Source organism: Piliocolobus tephrosceles, chromosome 4 (genome assembly GCF_002776525.5).
Source record: "Piliocolobus tephrosceles isolate RC106 chromosome 4, ASM277652v3, whole genome shotgun sequence".
Lineage (NCBI taxonomy): Eukaryota > Metazoa > Chordata > Mammalia > Primates > Cercopithecidae > Piliocolobus > Piliocolobus tephrosceles.
This window is the reverse complement of record NC_045437.1, coordinates 30,537,050-30,559,688: the sequence shown is the minus strand read 5'-3', so window position 1 is coordinate 30,559,688 and position 22,639 is coordinate 30,537,050. Positions and strand designations below refer to the sequence as shown.

The 22,639-nt window shown below is 38.3% G+C and overlaps 1 protein-coding gene across 1 annotated transcript in view; it reads right to left on the bottom strand.

Annotated features, from left to right (window-relative positions):
• The window catches only part of CDH6 (cadherin 6), a 136,882-nt gene extending 115,530 nt beyond the window's left edge, over positions 1-21,352 (bottom strand). The window contains exon 1 of the mRNA XM_023216590.2: positions 21,127-21,352. The gene's annotated coding sequence lies outside the window, so the exon portion shown is untranslated. The remainder of the gene's footprint in view (positions 1-21,126) is intronic.
• Between the last annotated feature and the right edge of the window lie 1,287 nt (positions 21,353-22,639).

The following is a 22,639-nucleotide window of genomic DNA, read 5'->3' as shown; positions in this document are numbered from 1 at the left end:
GGTAAAGGCTTTGACTGTTAGACTTGATTCTATCCTGCAACTGGATACCCATGGCAAAGCTCTTTACTTTTGACATGGAGACTTTGAATACCCACAACGAGAAAAAAAAAAAAAAAAAAAAGAAATAGACATGGAGACATTAAAATCATCATTTTGGAATAAATAATGAGTCTGCTGCACACCAGACCTAGAATTCTCAATTTACCTAACTTTATCAGAGTTATATTTTTTTATTAGGTTACATCTTCAAAGCATTGATTTGCTCCAGTCAGCAATTATTTTACATGGTAGAACTGAATTGACTTCCAGCTATTTCGTTTTACATTTTTTATTACCTAAATATTGATGGTACCCCTAAACCTATTACCTTCACAGCATTCTTAAATGTGTGGATAGTAAAACCAGAAAATTAAATGTTTTAAATTATTTCAGGGACCCAGTGTGGAAACTGTATTGAAACCTAGGTTGAATAGTATTCATACCCACAGCAGTTTATTATGGTCCAATAAATGTAGTATCTAATTCTATGTGATATTGTATTTAAAGGATTAAAAAGTAATTAAATATTTTCAATAAACAAAGTGTCAGAAAGCATCACTAACTAGTTGGTACTTACTAAAGGACTTTTCTTCTAATTATAGTTGAAAATATATTAATGTTAATTATAGACATCATTCAAGAGAATATTCACTGAAAATTATAGTAGAAAAAGTTGCCAATTTATCCCAAAGTGGGTAAGATACCTCCTCAGCAGCAAGACTATAATTTCAATTGTAGAAATTAGATTAAAAAAAACAGTAAATTCGATTCACTCACATATGCAACTTAATCCATTTCCATTGGATCTCAGGAATGAACTAGTATGAATTGTGAAGCTTTTTACATCGAAGATTCAAACATTTTGAAGCTAGACATTTTGAAAGTAGCAAGATGAATGTTATAGTATGAAATCATTCAAAGTTGACAGTTTTTATGAGGTTCCAAAACTTTACCAGGACATGCTCACATTTTTTTTTTCATTAATTTCAGGTCAAGATTTATCTGCAATCGGTAAATAAAGGCTTACAGAAATGTGGTTCCATTGCCAAATGCCTTAGCTTCGAATGTGATTTTCTTCCAATGTGATTTCTTTTAGATACAACATAATTTCTTTCTGATCCTGAGCATATGGGCCTATGCTAATATGAAATGGTGTCTTAGAAAGATTATTTTTGTTTTCTGCAGAGAGCAGTCATTCTTTGACCTATATTCAATATGCGACACAGATCTGATTGTGCAACCACCATTAGCCTCATCCAAATCCCCTAGTTGGAGGTTGGGGCTTAGGTCAGGGACCATTACTCTTGGGTGTCATAGCTAAACTTAATTAATGCCTTTTAAAAATATATGGATGATTTTTTTTTCCCCTTAGGATGTAGAAAAATGGCCTGCAGAATTTAATTCTAAAAAACGTTAAAAACAAGAGTGGTTGAGTTGTTTGACATGCCCTGTGACCTCTTTCTGAAGTCAGAAGCATTGCCTAGTGTGTCTGGCTTTTTCCCAGCCTGCTGCCTGTTTTTTTTTTTTTTTTTTTAATTTTTTAAATTTTTATTTTTAAGGCACAGATTCCTTTCTGTGCACCTTTCTGGTCATCAAGGCCCCCTCTGGTAAATCATTGTCCTTTCAACACAGGCCCTCCCCAGTTGTGACATTCCAGAACTCATGAATGCCACAGGGGAAGGGAATTACAAAGTAGAAGCCTCGGACTCACAATTACGAGGAACAATGGCTGTTTCTATGGTGCCAATGGGCAGAGGAGGGAATTCTTCTTGGGAGCTGGTGCTGAAATGTTTAGCAATCATTTTTCAGTGAGAATTGGCAGGTGCCTGCCAGGAGGGGGGGATGTTATGTCAGCACAGGTGTCAGAGAAGGAGAGAGGTTTCTGAAGGAGGTAATTGACAAATCAGATAGGGCTGGGGAGGGTGAGGGGAAGAGGGCAATGTGCTATTCAGCTGATAGCTTTAAAAGCAATTTTTAACCAACATTATTTAAGAGCCTTTTAGAAAGCAGATCCCCCTTTCCCAGAGGCATCTGCCAACTGACAGTCCAACAGGAAAAGAGGAAACTACTTCCGAAAAGGCTTTAAAAAAAGGACTTTTAGAGGCTGTTAAAAAGACATACAGTCACATTCTGCGCAAACCTGTTTAAGCAGCAGTTTATTCCACAGACTGGGCTGTTTCTTTCACTTAACAGTCTGCTGTTTTCCTTTATCCACCACCCTACTAAACCATCACCTGCTCTCTAGAGCCTTTCACCCAAGAGCTGAGGAGCACCCCTGTTTTCTTGCTGAGCTCCACACAGGACAGAGACACCAACAGTTAATTCCTGTGAGTGTGATTTGGAGATACGATTTTTGATTTTAAGCATTTCATCCTGGCAGTAAAATGCATCTGTTCTACATTTGAATATCTGCAACCTGTGCTGCTTGGGAGATTTTCTGATGGGTGTATTGCAGCCTTCATTCTGTACTTTCATTGTTTGAGTTCTAACATTCTTTCCCATCCCATTATCTACAGATAACATCCCTATTATCTAGCCAGTGATGTAGCTTGCATCTGTGTTTTCAGATTTGAAGAGTACACATTCAAAATAACTTCTACCACATATTTTTTGAGAATTTTTCTAGAGATGTAAAGCTCTCGGTGAAGGAAAAGTAATTATGCTTATCATCTTATCTTCTGTAATTAGTACATAGTAGGCAAGCAATCAGTACTTGCTGAAGATATAAATGAGTAAATGAATGAGTGATTATGAATAAATGACTACTGGAAGAATAGAAGTGGGGAATAGCAAAGCAAAGTATCCAGAGGCATCTACGTGGGCTAGAAAAGCAACTTCAACTAGCTGGTAGCCTTGATTTCTAGAATTGTAAGTCAATTCTCCCATTTTATTTGGGGCATTGTTGGTGGTGGAGCTGTGTGTGTGTGTGTGTGTGTGTGTGTGTGCGCGCGCACATTCATGTGAACACCATGAGTTTTTGATGCCAGAGTTGTGATCTATCACTTTTCTCCAGTCATTATCCCATGGACAAGGGCAGGCAGGCAGACAGGTTAGAGTCATACCCTCAGGCCCAGATGACAAACTTCTTCACAGATTTTACATCTCCCATTCTTACTTAATTTTGGCTGCAGTTGGTTCACACCTTCCTAAGCTCAAATGAGAAATGAAATCGGGTTGCAGATTTTCTAGGGAATGGTGCTGAAGAGGCTCTGAGGAATTCTGAATTTCAGCCGCATTTGGCACATTGCAGTTTCAGCCAAATCACGTTTCAGTGAGTAGAATTATGGGACTATTACCCCCGGTGGCACATTATATTTGTGACACAAAAAAATGTCATGGCTCATTCCAATTAGTGAAAAAAATTTTTAAAAAGCTTGCAGGTTGCTTAAAAATATCCAAGACCTCCAAGTTGATTGAAAATTTGGAAGAAATAATAGTCACAACAGCGATAGCAGCAGCAGAAACATCTGACATTTTGGGGGTGTTTTCACATGCTAGACCACTTGTGGAAGTTCTACTAGCAATTAACTGAGTTATTCCTTGCAACACCTTGATTAAGTCAAAAGTATCATTATTCTCATTTTATTGGTGGAAACTGCATGAGAGAAACGTCCAACAGGACATCTTTTGGACAAGGTAGTTCTTATATCTACACAGTCAACATGGGATTCCCTTTGTCATACAAAAGTAGGACAGTTGAAGAGTTCAGTGATGAGATACCCCCTTTTCTCCAGATTTCACACAAATATAGCTAGTCTCCTAATGAAATATGGAGCTTTTATGGTTATGGTTCCTTAATTCTGTCCCCAAATTGCTAGGCCAAACAAACAACAACAGCAAAACCCCACAAAACACAAAACCCAACCACAAACAAAACATATTTGTCCTAGTTACATTTGCAGAGAGGCGAATTCACACTGTGGCAAGGTCAGTTCTCAGGGAATACAAACAAGATCAAGAACAAAATTTAAGATTTTAGATTTTATTCCACTTTGGGAACATCCTGTTGTGTGGCATACATCACAACCACCTAAAAGCATTTGTAAGAAAACAACCCCAGAACCTCATTTTCTGCCGAAAATTATCCAGATAATAGATGTAGAACTCTGTTGGCTTTTCATTTTATATTTCGTAATTATTTCTCATACTGTTTTGACTTGGATTTAGATAAACATCTGCATTTCAGCTTATTTGCCTTTCCAATAAAACCTAAAAGAGAAAAAAGTTCCTAAAGAAGGATTTGGGATATTTATAGTAAGAAAGGAAAAAGAAAACTGTTTTGTGATTCTATTTTTGAGAATACTTTTTTTTTTTTTTTTGTTTCTTAAAGCTCTAGTGGTTAGGAAAGAGCTGAAGGCAAAAACTTTCTTAAGAAACACTTCAGAACATACTCATCAAGTTGAAGCCCAAGCCAAATCCCCCCACCCCACAGAGCAAGGAAAGTGCTCACATAGCATGATGTCCTTTGAATCTCTTAAGGTTATTTTCTAAATGAGATATGAGAACAAAATGAAATTATATTTTCCTTCCAGCTAGTTAAGCCTCAAATCCCTAGATGAAAAAAATGTTTTCCTTTTGGACAGTGATGTATTTCTAGTCAGTCTATTCCCAAAACAAACACACCAAAAACCCATTTCACACACAGGCTAAAATAAAAGATAGGAACAGAAGTCATTCAAATAGTTAGTATTGCTCTAAATTGCTATTTTGCAAGTAACCCTCACTGAACAGAATAAGTGGGTTTGGGTCTTGTTATCTATTACCTCTGAAGCTATAGTTTATTAGATGGAATTCCACTGAATCCTTTACTTATACAATAGTTGGCCCTCTGTACCTGTATGTTCAGCTTTCACAGATTCCACCAATCATGGATCAAAAATATTCAGGAAAAACAAAAAATAACAATACAAAATAATACAAGTACAAAAATACAGTAAAATAACTATTTACATTGCATTCATAGTGTATTAGGTATTATAAGTAATTTAGAGATGGGAGGATGTAGGTAGGTTATGTGCAAATACTTCACCATTTATATAAGAGACTTGAGCATCCTTGGATTTTGGTATCTGCTGGGAGAAGGAGGGGTGTCCTGAAACCAATTCTCTGCAGATACTGATGACTGTGCTTATATTTTCACTTAGTATCAGTATCACTATCTGCAATAGTTATTTATTATTTATTTATTTATTGAGATGAAGTCTCGCTCTGTCAACCAGTCTGGAGTGCAGTGGCCTGATCTCTGCTCACTGCAACCTCCACCTCCTGGGTTCAAGGGATTCTCCTGGGTCAGCCTCCTGAGTAGCTGGGATTACAAGCGTGCACCACCATGCCCGGCTAATTTTTGTATTTTTAGTAGAGATGGGTTTTACCATGTTATCGTGAACTCCTGGCCTCAAGCAACCCGCCCACCTCGGCCTCCCAAAGTGCTGGGATTACAGGCGTGAGTCAACGCGCCCCGCCAGTGATACTGACTTTAAGTGACTAAATTATAGTAGATGGTGTTTGTTGACTACCCAGCATCTTTCTCACCTTTTTCTTTCTTCAAAATGGAATATCAGTTTTGTCCAAGTATTTTCCTTCGGCAAACACACACACACACACGCGCGCGCGCGCACACACACACACACACAATTTAAGAAAAGTTGGTCCCAAGAATGGGTCTTTAGTCTAAAGAGCTAAATAGCATCTAGAATTTCCAGCACTTAATATTGTATTGAGTGGTCATATGACCTGAGCTGGCACAATGAGCTGAAGGACATTACCCTTAGTCCTTAATTGTGAGAAAGATTTTTTTTTTCTCTTTTCTACTAGACAAAAATAAGGAAGGGTGTAGCTCCAATTGCCACGGCAACCATCTTCGACTGAGACAAATCACCAGGTGAATGACTTCGATGCTGAGGATAGCAAGAGGGAGACAGAAAGATCCTGAGATTCTGGTTATATCACTGATCTAACAGATCAATTGGAGCCTGCTTTCCTGTAGACTGTCTCTTATGTAAATTAATAATTTTACTTCTTTGTAATCCAGTTTGAGATGGGATTTTCTCTTACTCATAGTCCAAAGTATCCCAATACACCAGCTGAAAATACTTAGAGAACCAGAGTGAGAAGCAATCAGATCTTTAGGATGCTGAGCATGAATGACTGTAACTTGCTTTTCTGACCGCCTTTCCCATTAATAGGGTTACTTATTGCCTTCCCCTTTACTCCCACTAGCTTAATCACTCCTGAAAATTATTTAACTCTCTACTTCTCATTCTAAAGCTGGGAATGTGCAGTGTGGGAGAGGATGCCCTTAACCAGTTTAGATTACTTGTGTTAATAAGACAGGTTACTGATTGGAAGGCTTTAAGCAAGAGAATGGTGCAGAGGCTCAAGCACAATGCTGGGAATCACTGATCTCATTTTTCTGAGCCCATAATTTCTACTCCTTTTCCTTGGAAGTTACAGTTTCCCACAGTGGTGAGATGCAGTAGAACATTTGCCAGAAGCTACCATGGTACCTACTCTGGTCTAGGAAATTCACTTATGTAAAAAAAAAATAACTAATTTCTATTCTATTGATGAATAAGTTTAAAATTCTCTATATACCTTTGGCTTCAGAATGATGGCTATCACATTAAATAGGGGAAATATAAGAGAAATCATCCAAACCTCTCCCACTTCATCTCACAACCTTACAAAACATTTGGCATGCTCAGATAGAGCTGGGTTGAACTGCATGTTTCACTGCCAAGCTCTATTCATGAAGATCCTATTCCATGCATTGACGGCCACTTAAGGAATGAAATTGGACTACATAATCAGTTGAATTTAATTCAATCTTTTTGGTACAGCCATGTCCAAGGACAACAAGGTACATAGAATCTGGTATTAGACTTCCTGTAGAAACTCAAGAAACATTTCCAAGGTTGGAATCTGAAGTAAAGGTAATTTTGCTCATGAAACACACACATAAGAATTTTCTATAGATTTTTTTTTGTAGATTCAGTTTCATATACTACTATGGGTTGATAATAAACTAAAAGATAAGCAAAGTTGATCACAATAGCCTACACCAATAAGAAATAATAAACAGCCACAGTTTCCACCATAAACAAATTAACAAAAACTGTAAACAATTCAATGCATCGGAGTAGAGTGACCCAAAAAATGTCAACTTTCCTATAAGACACTCAATTATTCTGTTAGGAGATCCATCAGTTATAGAATCTGTAACCCTGTTTCAGACATTTGGCCAAAGGCACCTGTTGGTAGAAGAGCTGAGGCAGGACTGGCTTGTCTGTCATAATATAAGAGAGTCTTGGAGGATGTCCGGGGTCCAGGGTCTAAAGCCCCTCGTGGACTTTGGAACACTAAGCTCTGTGCCAAAGGGTGGAAGGCTGCCCTGCCGCACCACAAATCTAAGCCCAGGGCATGAAATCCCTTGTGGCTTGGAAGGAATCCAGGGCTCAGGGCATAAAACCCCTCGTAGACTCTGGAATGTACACAGACTTGTTGGTTGCTCTCCCAGGCTCATAAACATGCTCTCCATTATCTCAAGTAGCAGAGCATATTCTATATGCATCAAAGAAAATGCTAAACCATAACAGCTATGCTTGATGCACTGCTACCTTTCTACCCCACCAACAAATAGTGTGGACTCCCAGAGCTTGGGGCCTTTGCAGCCTCCAATCTAGCTTTGGCCCCCTGGACCCACTTTATGCACTCTTAGCTTGTCTTTTCTCATTCCTTTGACCCCGCTGGACTTTGTAGCCCCAATGGCCTGGTGTTGGGCTTGATCACCCCAACAGGCACCAAGGTCATCTTGAGAATATTTCCCTTCTGTTGGGTGTACCCCTTTGAACAGTCTAGAAGGCTGACCCCAATCTTCTTGCTTCTTAAGTGTGTTGCTTCAATGCACCCAAATGAAATCAAATTACTAGAAAAGAACACTAACTTCCAACATGAAAAATGTAGAGAAGTATACAAATGTAGTACAGAGTTTCATAAAGAGTTATCTCCTTTTGTTCTCTTAACAAACATCTAATGTGTTCTTGCCATTTGTCAAAAACAAGGCTAGGCCTTGTTGGTCAAAGGAAGACTCAGTGGTCTTGTTCTCCAGATGCTTACAGTCTGATAGGTGAGACCTAGACAGTCATGCAGATACCTTTGAAAAGATGTTTTTACAGTTACACTTAGACTAAGTAAAGGCTCTGACACACTCACACCATGAGGAATGTAAGCTAAGAGCGAGACAGGTAGGTGGGGGTCAGAGAATGCTTCTTGGAGAAGCAGATTCTTGGTCTTTGCCCTGAAGATCCAATAAGATTTGGCCAGGTAAAGATGAGTGGGAGCACTGGTCAGCTGGATATTAGCACGGAGTGTGAGTGTCAACACACTCAACTCCAAAGTTAGCAATGGTAGAGCCCAATAGATTTCATGACTAAAAGACATGGATTCTGAAAGCATTAACTTTGGAAAATAGTAGCTTTTAATGGCCATGTTTAATCTCGACCACAGACTGCACCTCATCTAACATCGAAGCATGGCATTATCTGTGGTGCTCGACACAATGCTTTGCCCAAAAGTATTCATTAAATGGCTGAGTTGAATTGAAATCCCATCACCTCAATCCAAAATTTTAACTAGTCTTCTTGTGTAGACTGATTTCTTGATGAACTGTATTTCGACTGACCAGTGTATGCACGGCTTTGTGCTTTGTGGCAAATTCACTGGGGAAATTGTAGGGATTAGTGAAGGAACCGCCATGAAAATATTCTGAGGCATACCATCAAAAATATAAAAGCATGTTAAATTTTTGGTAGTGAAGGGAGGTATGGTATTTCTTTCTAAGCTGAGTAGGAGGTTCAAAGTCAAACCTGAAGATGAATAGAAACCTTACAAATCATGAAACTCACAGCTAATTTCTGTATTAATGTAAGATATAAGTATGGGAGAATAGAAAACAATCAATTCTGAATATCCTATTCATTATATACAAAGCTAGCATTACTGGTCTTGGATAGAGTATGAGGAAATAATCTATTTTCCCTAAATTGCTAGTCAATGTATATTTGTCTTGTTACGTGCTTTCTCTCTAGAACTGAGCACAGGGGCCCTCAATAAACATTATAGAATGAATAAAGTAATTAATGATGAATCTGAACCTTTCAAACACCCTTGCGAGGTTTTCCTTGGGACCAAGAGTAAGTGATTATAAGACTGACTCAAATTAAAGCGGACAGGTCTAAAGCTAAAAGGCCTCTATGAGGCTGAAATCTGTTGCTTTGGGCTATAATTAATTGATCTCACTTGTTAAAGAATATACTTATACACTCACTGAAGGATGAAAAAGAAAATGAGTTTTCTTTCTAACTGTATTTTTAATCCCTGAGAAATGTGTACGTGTTACATATAATATGTATGTATATATAAAATCCATATACCTTTGACTTTTTTTGTATTTGAGATTTATACATTTGAATCTATCTTTCCTGTCTTCTATCTATATATTTTCCATCTATTCTATCTATCATCTATCTATCTATCTATCTATCTATCTATCTATCTATCTATCTATCATCTACCTGTCATCTATCTATTCTGTCTATGATCTCAGTACATGTATATAGAGCACAAAAGGCCAAGAATGCAATAGTTAAAACAATGTGGGTTCTCAAAGGTGCCATGATTTAATTTTAGCTCCAAAAAGAACCAACTGTGTGACCTTGGGCAAGTTATGTAACTGTTCTGTTCCCTAGTTTTATCTTTAAAATTGAGAAGATTGACAGTATTTACTTGAAAGTCTTGTTGTGAACATTAAATTCATGTAAGATATTTAAAATGATGCCTGAAATATTGTAAGTGCTAAGTGTTAGGTGTTATTATTCTACTCCATTTTCCCAGTCATCTTTCTTATTTTTAATCCTTAAGTAACAAAATTCAAAATACTTTAATAAGAACATATAGGATTATTTGAATGAGAGGCAAAAAAAAAGTCATTCACTTAGAAAATAAGCAATTGTTTTATTTATTATAGAAAATACATGGTAACACACATGGATACTAAAACTGTAAGAGAAAATAATTCTTGGCAAGGACAATGTTTAGTTTAGGTCTGAATTCTAAAAAATAAAATATGTTAAAAGTGTAAACTCAGGGGGTACATTCTGTTTCCAAACACAAACTAAGAATTAAAAAATCAAAATGACAGAATTCTGCTAATCTGCTTAGGAAGGCATAAATTATTAATCAGGCTCCAGGCAACAATGTTGAATACCAACTTTAATAAAATGCCTGCCTGGAGGAAGGTGAGGGCTGGTGGCCCCGTTGTTGAAAGCTGGGTTGCCCTATCAACTTGCTTAGTCTTCCTGGCTCTCGGGACACCACTGATAGGGCTTCCTTCGAAATAGGCTCGTTTGAAAGTGGTCAGAATTATAAAAAATTAAGTTGTTAGCATGAGATAGAAAAGTTGTATTTTCACTGGCATGAATAAGCTTGAACAGGAAATCAGTTGTAAAAATACTTAAGAGGTGCTTTTGTAGCTTGCATGAGAAGAATTTCACCTAGTAAGCATTTATTGAGCCTTCCCTATGTGCTTACAGTTACAAGGGATGCCCTCATCTTAAAACTCTCATCTTGAGATGGAAAAGTGATATTTTAAAACCATTTTCTCATTTCTCCCCCAACCTGGATTTATTTATTCCATAAAGCATCTTATGTTTGTATCAGGTGGGCTTTTGCTGTGCAGGGAATTAAATAATGGATTTTCCAAAAGTCTTGGCTGAATATCATTCTTAGGAACACTTGTCAATCAGGGAAAACCTAAATTGGAAAGTACTTGACAAACTCAGCATCTCCTTAGTAGTCAGAGTCTTGTAGCTGCTTTTTTGGATTGTGGAGTTTAACTTGCAGTCCAAATTTCACTTCTTGCTTTAAAGTCTTTTATAAGATTATAGACATTAGTGCATATTTTAAAATCCAAAATGGGACAGGTTTGGCTCTCGTCTTCTGTGGTTGGTTTCTCTAACCAGCCGTGATAAAAAGATTATCGTACAAAGAAAAAAGAGAAAAAAGCCATTTAAAAATCCATTTTGGTTTAGTGAGAAATTGGGAAGCAAGCATATGCTCAGTTAATGTTCAGAACCTCAAAGGTTGCTAAGCAAACTTTTTATTCTATAGTGCCCAATTAATCCAGCCTAGGGTTTCAATAATTTCTCCTTTCTTTGCCCACCTCATAGAAATCTTTTATTATATCAAATTAAATTCAGTTGCTTGAGAGCACTTTACTCTTATGTTGCTTCCAACTTCATATTTTAAATAAAGTACCCGTCCTCCTTCGCATTACATTTGGGGAAAAAGTGGTTATTCGGATAATCACTAAGCACCTTGCTCTGTCCACTAATGTACTAAGATCATCTCTTCAATTTAATTTCATTGCTTTTTGGAACACAAAGTACATGCCCATTTAAATTCAAAAAGAAAAAGTTTTCTAAGAAAAACAAACCACAGTGCTCTTTGGAAAGATATTTTGGAATGTGATAACAGAATTAAAAGTGAACTTGAGGAAGAAGAAAAAGTATAAGACAAAATATCTAAATATAGCACTTGCATTAGACATTCCTGCACTCTTATCTTAAATGCAATTTTCTTCCAGGTAATCGCATTTGCTATGAATGCAAAAGTTACTGCTGAGCAGGCACTTTTTGTATCTGGAGGTTTGGGACCACCTCCTCCGGGTACATTAACTTGTAAGTGACTCCACTTCATTCTGTTGTCTTAATTAAGACCTGCCTGAAACGTCTCTCTCTCTTTATAAAAAGGCAGGTGAATCAGAGAGTGAAAATGTGGCACTGATATTTATCACAAGGCCACACTAATAGAATTAATCCTTTATGAAACACTGACAATATCTCTACTAGATACTTTTAAACAAGTAGCTTAATATGAGAATAATTGCTGGGAGAAAAGTCACTGACTTTGGTTCAAATGAAGAGTCAGCAGTAATATAACAGTCATGGCAGATTTCATCAGTTTGCATTGGTAATTAGACTGACCACACGCCATTTTGATTGGTGTTAAATTAGAACCTGTTGCTAAGGGGACCTGAGGATATTTTGTTGAGTATGAAACTGAGCAGTTGCAAATATATATACATTTTGCATATATATGTGTGTGTGTATACATATAGTTACATATATGTTATATATACATATATACACATATACGTATATATGTATAAATATGTGTGTATATATATACATACAGTTGCATATATATAGGTGTGTGTATGTGTGTATATATATATTTTTGAGGCGAAGTTTTGCTCTTATCACCCAGGCTGGAGTACAATGGCGTGATCTGGGCTCACTGCAACCTCTGCCTCCTGGGTTCAAGCAATTCTCCTGTCTCAGCCTCCTGGGTAGCTGGGATTATAGGTGCCCACCACCACATCTGGCTAATTTTTTTGTATTTTTAGTACAAACGGGGTTTCACCATGTTGATCAGGCTGGTCCCAAACCCCTAACCTCAGTTGATCCGCCCGCCTCAGCCTACCAAAGTGCTGAGATTAGAGGCGTGAGTCACCATGCCTGGCCTGCAAATATTTTAAAATGGATGACAGTAGATTAATGAAACACTTTCTTTTTTAATTCTGCAAAAGGAGATTTAAGCTTTGTAGTAAAAAATATGATAAGCTCATTTTAATGACTGAAATCTATACTATACACTAGAAGGCAATTGCTTTTTGAATGCATACCTCAAAATACAGACCAACATGTTAGTAAATTTTTGTCTAAAAGTATACAAAGTTCACTTTTAGAAAAAAAGACACCGATTTTATAATCTACATAGTTAAGGTGGGCTGTGTTTGTTCCGGCTTATGGAGTTAGACATAAATTCAAAACTTTTCATTTCCCACTGAATTATCCACTGTGTAATCAAGTGGGAAAATTCATTATTAATGACACATTCCGGCCATGAGCTTGGCAAAGCATATTTTTTTTTGAGGATCTGTTAATATGGTCAAAGATCATATTAGTATTCCAAACGTTAGTATTAATCTCTGTAAGTTTTAATTAAGAGACCCAAGGATACCTTTTGATTAAATGGTTTTTGTTTAGTTTGTCTTTTTGGTGTTTTAAATATAATTATAATTCCCTTTTACTTTTTGTTCATCCATCCATTCATCCAGATAAGAAGGAAGAGAACCAGGTCAATCATTTTTCAACATGATGTCAGTCATTGTATAAACCAGTGGTCCCCAGATTTTCGGATTTCATGGAACATTAACAGTTTTACTTTTTAAAAGGGAGAGGATTGACATTGAGTTACTTGCCAAATTTAAATTTTGCCAAGGAAAAAGCCAGCATAATCTTTCCCCATATTTCCATGAAAGAATTGACATTTTAACTTCAAAGCAGTGGGAAGGTCACTGTCTGAGTTCTTTAAATCAAACAAATTGAGATTTATGAGAAACACAACAGGTTGTCATCATTTTTCATATCTAACCACTAATAATTTTTTGTTTCAAAGATGGATACAACTTGGTCTCCCGGGGAATCACTGATTTAGATAAGGCTTACTCAAAACTGCCATCAAGCCATTACAAATAAAACAAAACCCCAAACCTTATCATATGTCTCCCTAGCAATGGTCAATATTTTGAGGGAAATTGTTAATTCTTCTTTGCAATAGAAAATTTACAAAATGTAGGAATACATGAAATTCCTAAAGAAGCCTACATCCTTATCTTCACCACAAGTTTCCACATTTGTCCCTTCACAGAATACTTCTAAATAATAATATTCTGGATTTAAATTTCCTTTTTACTTTTTAATGCCAGAATTAAATGGTGATGATAAAAAGCAATAACATTCAACAACTAGAAATCAAGCCACAGCAGAGAAAGATAGAGATAACAGAACAAAATAAATCAAATATATCCATGGATGAGTCATTCATCTCTCTGGTCATCAATTATCTCACAGTTAAATGAAGAGTATTAGATAAAGTCATCTTTAAGCACCTTCCTGTGTCTCACATTCTCTGATTATATTTCTAATGATCAAACTTTCCTTGAAGGCTAGATTAACTACATGACTTTTTGAATGGTGGCAATAGAAAGAATAGAATATAATGAAAATGGCTCATCAATGTCAACCATATAAAAAGTGACTGTATTAAGAGGGTTTCTTCTTCCCTCCTTTCCTCCCTCCCTCTTTCTTTCCTTGTTTTTGTGGGGATTGTCTTCTGGTGGCATGGTAGTGGTGTGTGTGTGTGTGTGTGTGTGTGTGTGTTTGAAATTTTACTTGGTAAATCGTTCAGAACAAATACCAAATTGTGAGAGTAATGAAGTAATGAAATAATTGTGATCATAAAATAAAATACTTTTACTTATCAGATAAGGAAGGACACAAACACTATCTTACTTAGCTCTACCCAGAGTCCCAAACGCTACATCCATGGTAATGTCAACGAGCTGAGAATGGACTGAGGCCCTTAGTGGGTGCTGTGAGGTTGAGGTGTCTCTCCCATCTCAATGCAATGAACAGGTGTCATTTTAGCTACCTTCCTGAAATACTCCCTCCCTCATAAAGATCCCTCTGAAGGCAGGAGAAGATGTTTATTCTCTTATAAAAGGTACCATCATTATGTTCAGAAAAATGGCCCACACAATGCTTTCTACTACAATTATAAAGTCTGACACACACTTGCAGATTATTTTTCAAAAATTAATAACTTAAAAAACATCTTCCTCAGCTTTCACATCTGCCAAGCTCTGGTGAAAATAATAAAATCATTCCCATGCCCTCTGCTGCTCTGCAGTTCTGAGAGAGAGTCACACTTTTACTTCCAAGACATCACAATTGTTTGTTAACAGCACATTCATTAAGTGCTTGGCTTAAATGGAGATTCCCTGGAAATTCAAACCAAAAAAGGGCTAAGTAAAGAGGATACAAGTATAGCAGGGTCATTTTGATTTACTGTGTAAATATTGCTATGCTAAATGCATGTAAAATACTTAGAACAGGGTGTGACTTAGAAAAGCTCAGTAAATGTTAGTTTATTATTTATTATCATTATTATTTGGATGTATAAAAATTCTGAGCCACAATAGTGGTTTTTTAAATCTTCGCTGGATATATGTATATATGTATACACACATATATATTATCAACTGTTTTCCTTTTATCCACTATATATATCTATATGTGTGGTTATAGATATATATGCTCTGAGCATATATACACACATATGTGTGTATATACCATGTAAAGTGTATATATATACATATATACACCATATATATACCATATATACACATACATAATTATCAACTCTTTTCCTTCTATCCACTATATATATGTGTGTGTGTGTGTAGATATATATGCTCTGAGCATATATATACACACAGCATGTAAAGAGATGGGGGCTTGCTGTCTTGTAGCTCTGCCTTTCATCATGCTATATCACACACAGGATCCAAATGGGTGATAAGTAGAATACTTGGTCTATATTATTATTATTATTATTATTATTATTATTATTATTATTATTAATTTTTGAGACGGAGTCTCGCTCTGTCACCCAGCCTGGAGTGCAGTGGCGCGATCACGGCTCACTGCAAGCTCCGCCTCCCGGATTTACGCCATTCTCCCGCCTCAGCCTCCCGAGTAGCTGGGACTACAGGCACCCGCCACCTCACCCGGCTAGTTTTTCGTATTTTTTAGTCGAGACAGGGTTTCACCGTGTTAGCCAGGATGATTTCGATCTCCTGACCTCGTGGGGATCCGCCCGTCTCGGCCTCCCAAAGTGCTGGGATTACAGGCTTGAGCCACCATGCCCGGCGGGTCTATATTATTACTGTATACTTTGGATTGTAGGTATCAGAGGAATATACAGTTTTTCTATTTAGCATGCAGGACAATAAAGATAATAGAAGGAAAAGAGCTGATATTTTTCAACGCACCAATAAAATCTTTTCCTTGATTCTGATGTGATTTCAGACCACTTTAAAAAAGATATTCCTCTGGTTAATTTACCGTCCACCCAGGGTTATCTCCCTTAGATGGTGATTTTTTTAAAGGTAATTTTCAAGTTTGCACTTTATGGTAGAGAAGAGTACTGTGTATAAATATGTTAATGATGCAATTATGTTTATAAAGTGGCATTTAACAGTAGCACTATTTATAAAGAGGAAAATGCACCCTATGTAAAAATCGCAATTTTGATTCTATTTCTATTCTTGTGTTTCCCTCTGCTGCAAAAATTTACCTCCTCATCTCTTTCCATTTTACTCACTTGGACACTTCTCGAAATTAATTTTTTCTTGCTGTTTTCTCTTCCTATAACTTATTAGGTCTCTTGGATATGTTTTGGCCAGACCTACCAATTTAGGAAATTAGAGAAAGAGAAAAACACAGTGTTCTTTCAAGTGCTGAAATGTGAAGATAAATCATACCCTGTGGTATGCTGGCTTTATGTGCCTCATCTTCTTCATAAGTCATTTCTCTCACAAGATAGTACCACATATACTAAGAAAAGCTTGCAACCCATGCTGCCCATTTACATGACAAATCAAATTTAATATTAACACTCTGGCATTAATGAAACTCTACCTCTTATAAATCACAGCAAGGTGATCTGATTGCTGGAAGAAACCAGCTCCCAACGGTATTAGTGTAAAGATATTAACCAGATGAAATAAGATTTTCATCTTATTAATCTCGAATAGTCTCTGCATATGTGTCTACCCTACATTTATGAATGTGTGCTCAGAGCATTCAGCCTTCAATAAGTTTTCTTTGTTGGAAGAGTTGAAAATTTCTTGAATAGTTCAATTTTGAACAACTAGACTGTTGGCTGTAGATGGCTCCCTCTGACCCAACTATTTTGTAGTAATTTTAAGTGCACCGCTTTTTTGAAGGGTTATTTATATTCTCCCCTCTTCCCTTATCGTCCTACTCCGTGGGTGATAGCATCACAAACACTATATACATTTGGTTCAATAGTTAATTAGAGAGAACCTGAAGTTCCTCATAAGATTGCTTTGAAAAAGAGAGGCTTCTGTATGAATAGAAACTTAAAAAAAAGTAGACCAGTTAATCTTTGTAAGAGGCAAACTTGAACAAAAATATTACTATTATTTAGTTTCAGGAAAGTGCTTCAAGCACTCATCTGTCTTCAAAACAAAATAAAAATCCCAATGGAGAAAACAACATGAAAAAAAAAAAAAAAAAAAAAAAAAGAAGAAGAAAAGAAAATCAGCCTAAAGGCTGCATTTCTGTATTTCTTTTCTAATATTCTTGGAACACTGTCACAACTGGGTGCTATGTTTGCGTGTGTGTGTATGCCTTCTTCTTTCTGCAATTCTCCTGTTACCATAATGTTCTTGAGTCTCTGAATTTAGAATCATTATTCAGAAAAATATTTAAACCAGAGAAGGTTTGGTTATCTACGTTTTCACTTTTTTGTGAAGTAAATAAAGCGTGCTCAGTAGACACTACTAGGTTGAAACACTATTAAGAATACAATTCAGACTGAGTCACTGCTTGTTATTTTTATAAGCGAGACCCTAATTCTGATGGACACCAAAGAATAAGCAGCCGTGACTAAGCAAGAAGCACAAGGCAACTGGATTTTGCCGGATGTTATCTCATTTGGAACACATTTCAAACTTTAGAACAGATTTTTAAATTGGAAGTTGAAACCTGCAGGCTGTCAGCAGAAGAGGCTGATTCACCCTACAGAAGTTATCTTACTCCAAGTTCCAGGCAGAGTATTTTAAGGAGTAGGTTACCTAAAATGTATTGTGATACATCAAGGAAAGAAATGAAACAGAAAAAACCTGGAGAAAGGGTGACACAGGTATCTAAACATCTTTTGGATATTCAACACATTTATTTGAATAAGGAATTCTTTGAATTAGATGGCTTTAGTTCAGCATAACTTGTGAATGTTCACGGATTTCTGAAACAGTCATTGTACTTTTTTCCCTGCAAATATTTCTTTTGTTGTTGGGTGGGTGGGGGGGATCTCTTCACGTAGAACTTTTGGAGTTCTAAATGTAATGTTATTATTATTGGGTAAATTAGAAGTAAGGAAATAGAGTCTTGGAAAGGTCAGAAATAAGAAAATCTTATATTGATGATGGTAAATTCTTTATTAATTGGCCATTGCTTTCATTTGGAACCATCCAGCAGTTACCAAAAGTCTAGATATTCAGAAAACCATAAAAATATTTGTAAGTCCCCTAAATTAGAGGAAATACAGAAATAATAGCAATAATGATTTGACCTGTCACAAATATTAAGATAGTGCTTAGAGAATACTAACTTGTTTACAGAGAAAAAGTTGTTATACTCTCATCTTAGATAACAAAATCCATTCTGCAACTGAACTCCAGGGAGAAATGCACGGAGTGACCCACTAGAGGTCCCTTCCAACTAAAAAAAGTTTGAATAGTTCAAAGGGTTCAGCCTTAGTGTATTGGCATTCATGACTGCAAAGCAACTACAGGGCCAGAAGAGGGGACCACACATTTCAATTTGTTAGGAAGATTGTAGTTTCACTCAGAATATTTGTCACATTTTGTTCCTTTTAAAGAAATCCCTATGTGGGACATTCACTCAATTAGTCCCAATTTTCAGAACTTGTTGCAATGTATTGCTATAATAATACAGTATCATATAATACCCTGTGACTGTAGCTGTGCTTTCTAGAAAATGTTTAGCTGTTTTCAAGTGTCTCAAACAGTATTTTGCAAGATACATTTTTTTCTTAAAAAGGAAGAGTGCCTCAGTAAGTTTTTCCTTGCAAAGCTGATGGAAGTGGTGGGTGGAAGAGGTAGGGCACACATTTTTCGATAGTAGGCAAGTTGGTAGAAAATGATTATGTTTCCATATATTATCTTTGCAGAGTTAGCAGTACAAAATGTAAGTGCAATAAATTGGTGTAAAAGCCAGATAGTAAAGGGACTAAAAGTCCCTATGGAGATACTAACTTGTCACTTTCTTGTAATGGTAGCAAAAGATAATTGTAGACACAAATACAGTAGAACTGAATTGGTGCCATTTTCCTTCAAAAATGGGCTGCTGCCTCTTAGTTTTTCTGAAGAAATTGGTTACTTCCTCTGCTTCAAAAGTATGGCATGAACCGTTACATTAGGTGGGAAAATATCTGCTTCTTATTTTCCTTCAGTACCTTTTTAATTAGAACACGCCAAAGAGCAAAAGGGGATGAGATACAATCCTATATGATTGCATTTTCCAGTCAATTGTTGGATTTCTTTTAAGTGTCTGAGCTCTGCATTGACAATCTGGCCTCTGTCATAAACTTTGCCCTCCTGGTTATGACATAATGAAGACATCTGCTCAAGTATACCCCTTTCTTCACACAACTGGTTTTACGGTTCTCTAAAATAGCAAGCATAGAGCCATGCAAGTACTATTACACAAGGGATGATGCTCAAGTCTCGAGTGAAACTGGAAGAGATCTTTTTTCCTCTGTCTCTCTCAAAGTAAAATCTTAAGGGTTTTCCTTTTCAGATAAAGCTTTCAGTAAGAAAATAAAGAAAATAAGCAACTCTTGGCAAAATTCGTATAAGCATATTTGTTAGTCCTTCTTGGAAGAGTTGTACATTAACTAGGCATATCCCCGGGTTCCTTTTCCAACACAGGGAGGAGTTTGCAACCCCCTGGATAATTAACCATTCAGAAAGCCCATATTTTGGTCTGCACCCCTCCAGAGCAGCCATATATGTACACAACAGCCACTCCTGCAACATTCTTGCAGGGAAAACCTCTTCCTTCTTTCCCACTGTGTGCTTTGCGAAGTGAAAGTGAAGATTCGCAGAGAGACGGTCTGATACAACTGTATAGTGTGACTATCATAATTTAATTTTTTTTAAAATGAGAGTGGGAGAGAGAAACGTATGGCTATTCCAGACGATTAAACTTCTTGGTTCTTGAATGTTCTGAGTCATAGTTAACTCAGGTGGCCAGCCCCTTGCACTAACAGAGACCTGCATTTAACTCCCCATAAAATATGGATTTTATTGCAGCAGTGACAACACTTCTTAGCACCACACTGACCTCTCTAGCATCTGCCATCTCGAGATCTACGGTAACTCATGGCAGAATATCTAACTACAGAAGTAATCTCAGCTGTGCAACTGCTGCAGTCCACATTGCAGCGTCCCTTTTTATTAAATTCTGGGATTAACGCATTGGGGGCTCCAATTTTCCTGCATCTGGCACCTAAAACCAAGCTCACTCCAACTACTCTCCAATCAGTCCGGGGAAGGCTTTATCCCCCAGATTTGAGCCTGGCCAGCCGTGGAGGAGCACGAGCGAGCTGCGCCTTCCACATGACTTTTCCCTGGACAGTGTGCTCCATTTTCGGAGTCCAGTGTTGGACTTTCCTCGCAACCTAAGCATTTCTGTCCTAGATGAGCCGGCAGGAGTTGCCCGGAACATGCAAGCTAACAGTTTTCTTTTGCTGCTTCTCCTAGTCAAATCGTCTCTTTAAGTTTAAGTTTTCCCTACCGGGAGCATTCCAGAGTTTTCAGACTGTCTGATTTTCTGCTTTACCCCCAAAGCTAGGAAATGTAACTCAGCTCAAGCAGTCACCGCACAGACCCTTATGATGCGGGCAGGTGGAGATAAATCAAGCCCCAAACGGCTCAGCTGGTCCTGCATGCACCAGCGCCCTTTGGTAATTGACTAGCCAACTTTGCAAATACCGGAGCTCCCCTGGCAGCCTCTGCCGGCGTAGAGAAAGGCAGCGGGCTCTTCCCCGGCGGCCCGCTTCCCCGTGCCCCCACCCAGCCCCACGGCGGATCTGTCTTACCAGGAGGCGGAGGAGCGGCGCCCAGGCTCCCCGGGAAGAGGCGTTAGTCCTGAGTAGCGGCAGCAGCGCCGCCCGCGCAGCCGGACCCGTGCGCCCGCCCCGACCCGGGCTCGCAGGCTGAGAGCATCCCTCCCAACTCCGGCGCGCGGCACCCACTGGGCGGAGAGGGCTCTCTCTCTGATTGGCTTTCATCAACGCTACAGAATTAAAAAAATGGGAGATGTATGCACAGCCAACGGAGCCCGAACCCACCTCTGCTCGCCTTCCTGCGCCCGCGGAGACCCTGCGACCCGCCCAGGCTGTTCCTGCCTCCGCCGCCGCCGCGGTCGCCGGCTCTGCCGTTCTTGCTCTCGCGGCTGAAACTGCAGCTCTCGGGATGCGAAGGTTACGGGCTCGGCAGAGCTGGCTCTTGTGGGCACACACTGATTTGCAAGTGAATGAAGTGGGAGGGAGCAAAGAGAGGAGGACTTTGTTAAAGAGGCCCAGTGCCTGCCCCCGCCCGCCCCCTCCCCTTGACAGAATGACTCCCAGTGTTTGAAGTCCTGAGCAATTCGCTCCCTGTAACACTCCTTCAGCCCCAGGCTTTCCCTTCCTTTTCTTTCTTTCTTTTTTTCCTCCTTGGGCGGGGGTTTAAGATATACTCAGAACTTGTATGACTCCGTCTGTTTCCTCTTTTACACTATCAAAATGCACCTTGTGCTATTATCAGCAACGGTCTGATGTTCTTTTTTTCACCGACCAAGCAATTGCAATTCCCAGGGACACAGTACCTCGTCACGCTATCAGTTGGCCAGTTTCGTGTGATAGCACGTATAACATGCACACACATAAAACAAGCCGGTCTCCTGAGATGACAATACCGATAGCTTTTCTTTACAACATGAACAGGCGTTCTCCAGATGCAAGCAGACATGGATAGATTCATACATGTCTTTCCTTCTCGCCTTCCAGGAAGACACGCTTTCACGTAGCCCCATGATCTCTGTTACTCTTTTGGAGTGACCCCAGGATGTCGTACTTCCCTGGGCTTGCAGAAACACTCAAAATCCAAACCCTTCAGGCTTGCCAATGACTTATGGCTGATGCCATCGTTCTAAATGAATTGATACAAGCATACAAAAGACTTGCAGAAGAGGAGTGTACAATGATATTCAAGGTCTGCTTAACGTTAGAAGAACCTTCTGGAAAGTTGCCTAAGTAGGGTAACCTCCAAATTAAACTCTTTGGTACACATAGCTGTTTGAATGGCTAGATTGATAGTTACAAAGAGGTAATATCTAATATTAAGGTACTAAGCCACAAAAATATGAAACACGTCAAAGTACCATTAAATGAGAGTAATGATTTTCTACATAGGAGACATAGGCATGATGGAGTCAGCCACTGTTTGATTAGGAAAATTAAATCTAATTACCACAGTGATTGCACCCAGGGTCACTAGCCTCCCAAACCAGCTGTTCGCCTGTGCTGCAAGTTCTCAGGGAGATTTTCATTGCACAGAGCTCTAAGAAATGCCAGGCTGCTTGGCCTCTGAGTGGTTAAACTGGCTGGAGGTTGGTCCTGTTCCCAGCTGAGCTCTTACTAGAAAACCTTTTGTTTCTCCAATAGAAGTTCAGGCATTTAAATAAAGCCCAAATCAAAGTATTCCTCTAGGCAGCCAGTGCTTCAAAGAAGTGTGCATGGAATGGTTTTAGCACAGATGTTCTGCACATGGATGATGGAAAGACTTGAGTTTCTTTCTGGAAAAGACCTTCCCTGAATGAAG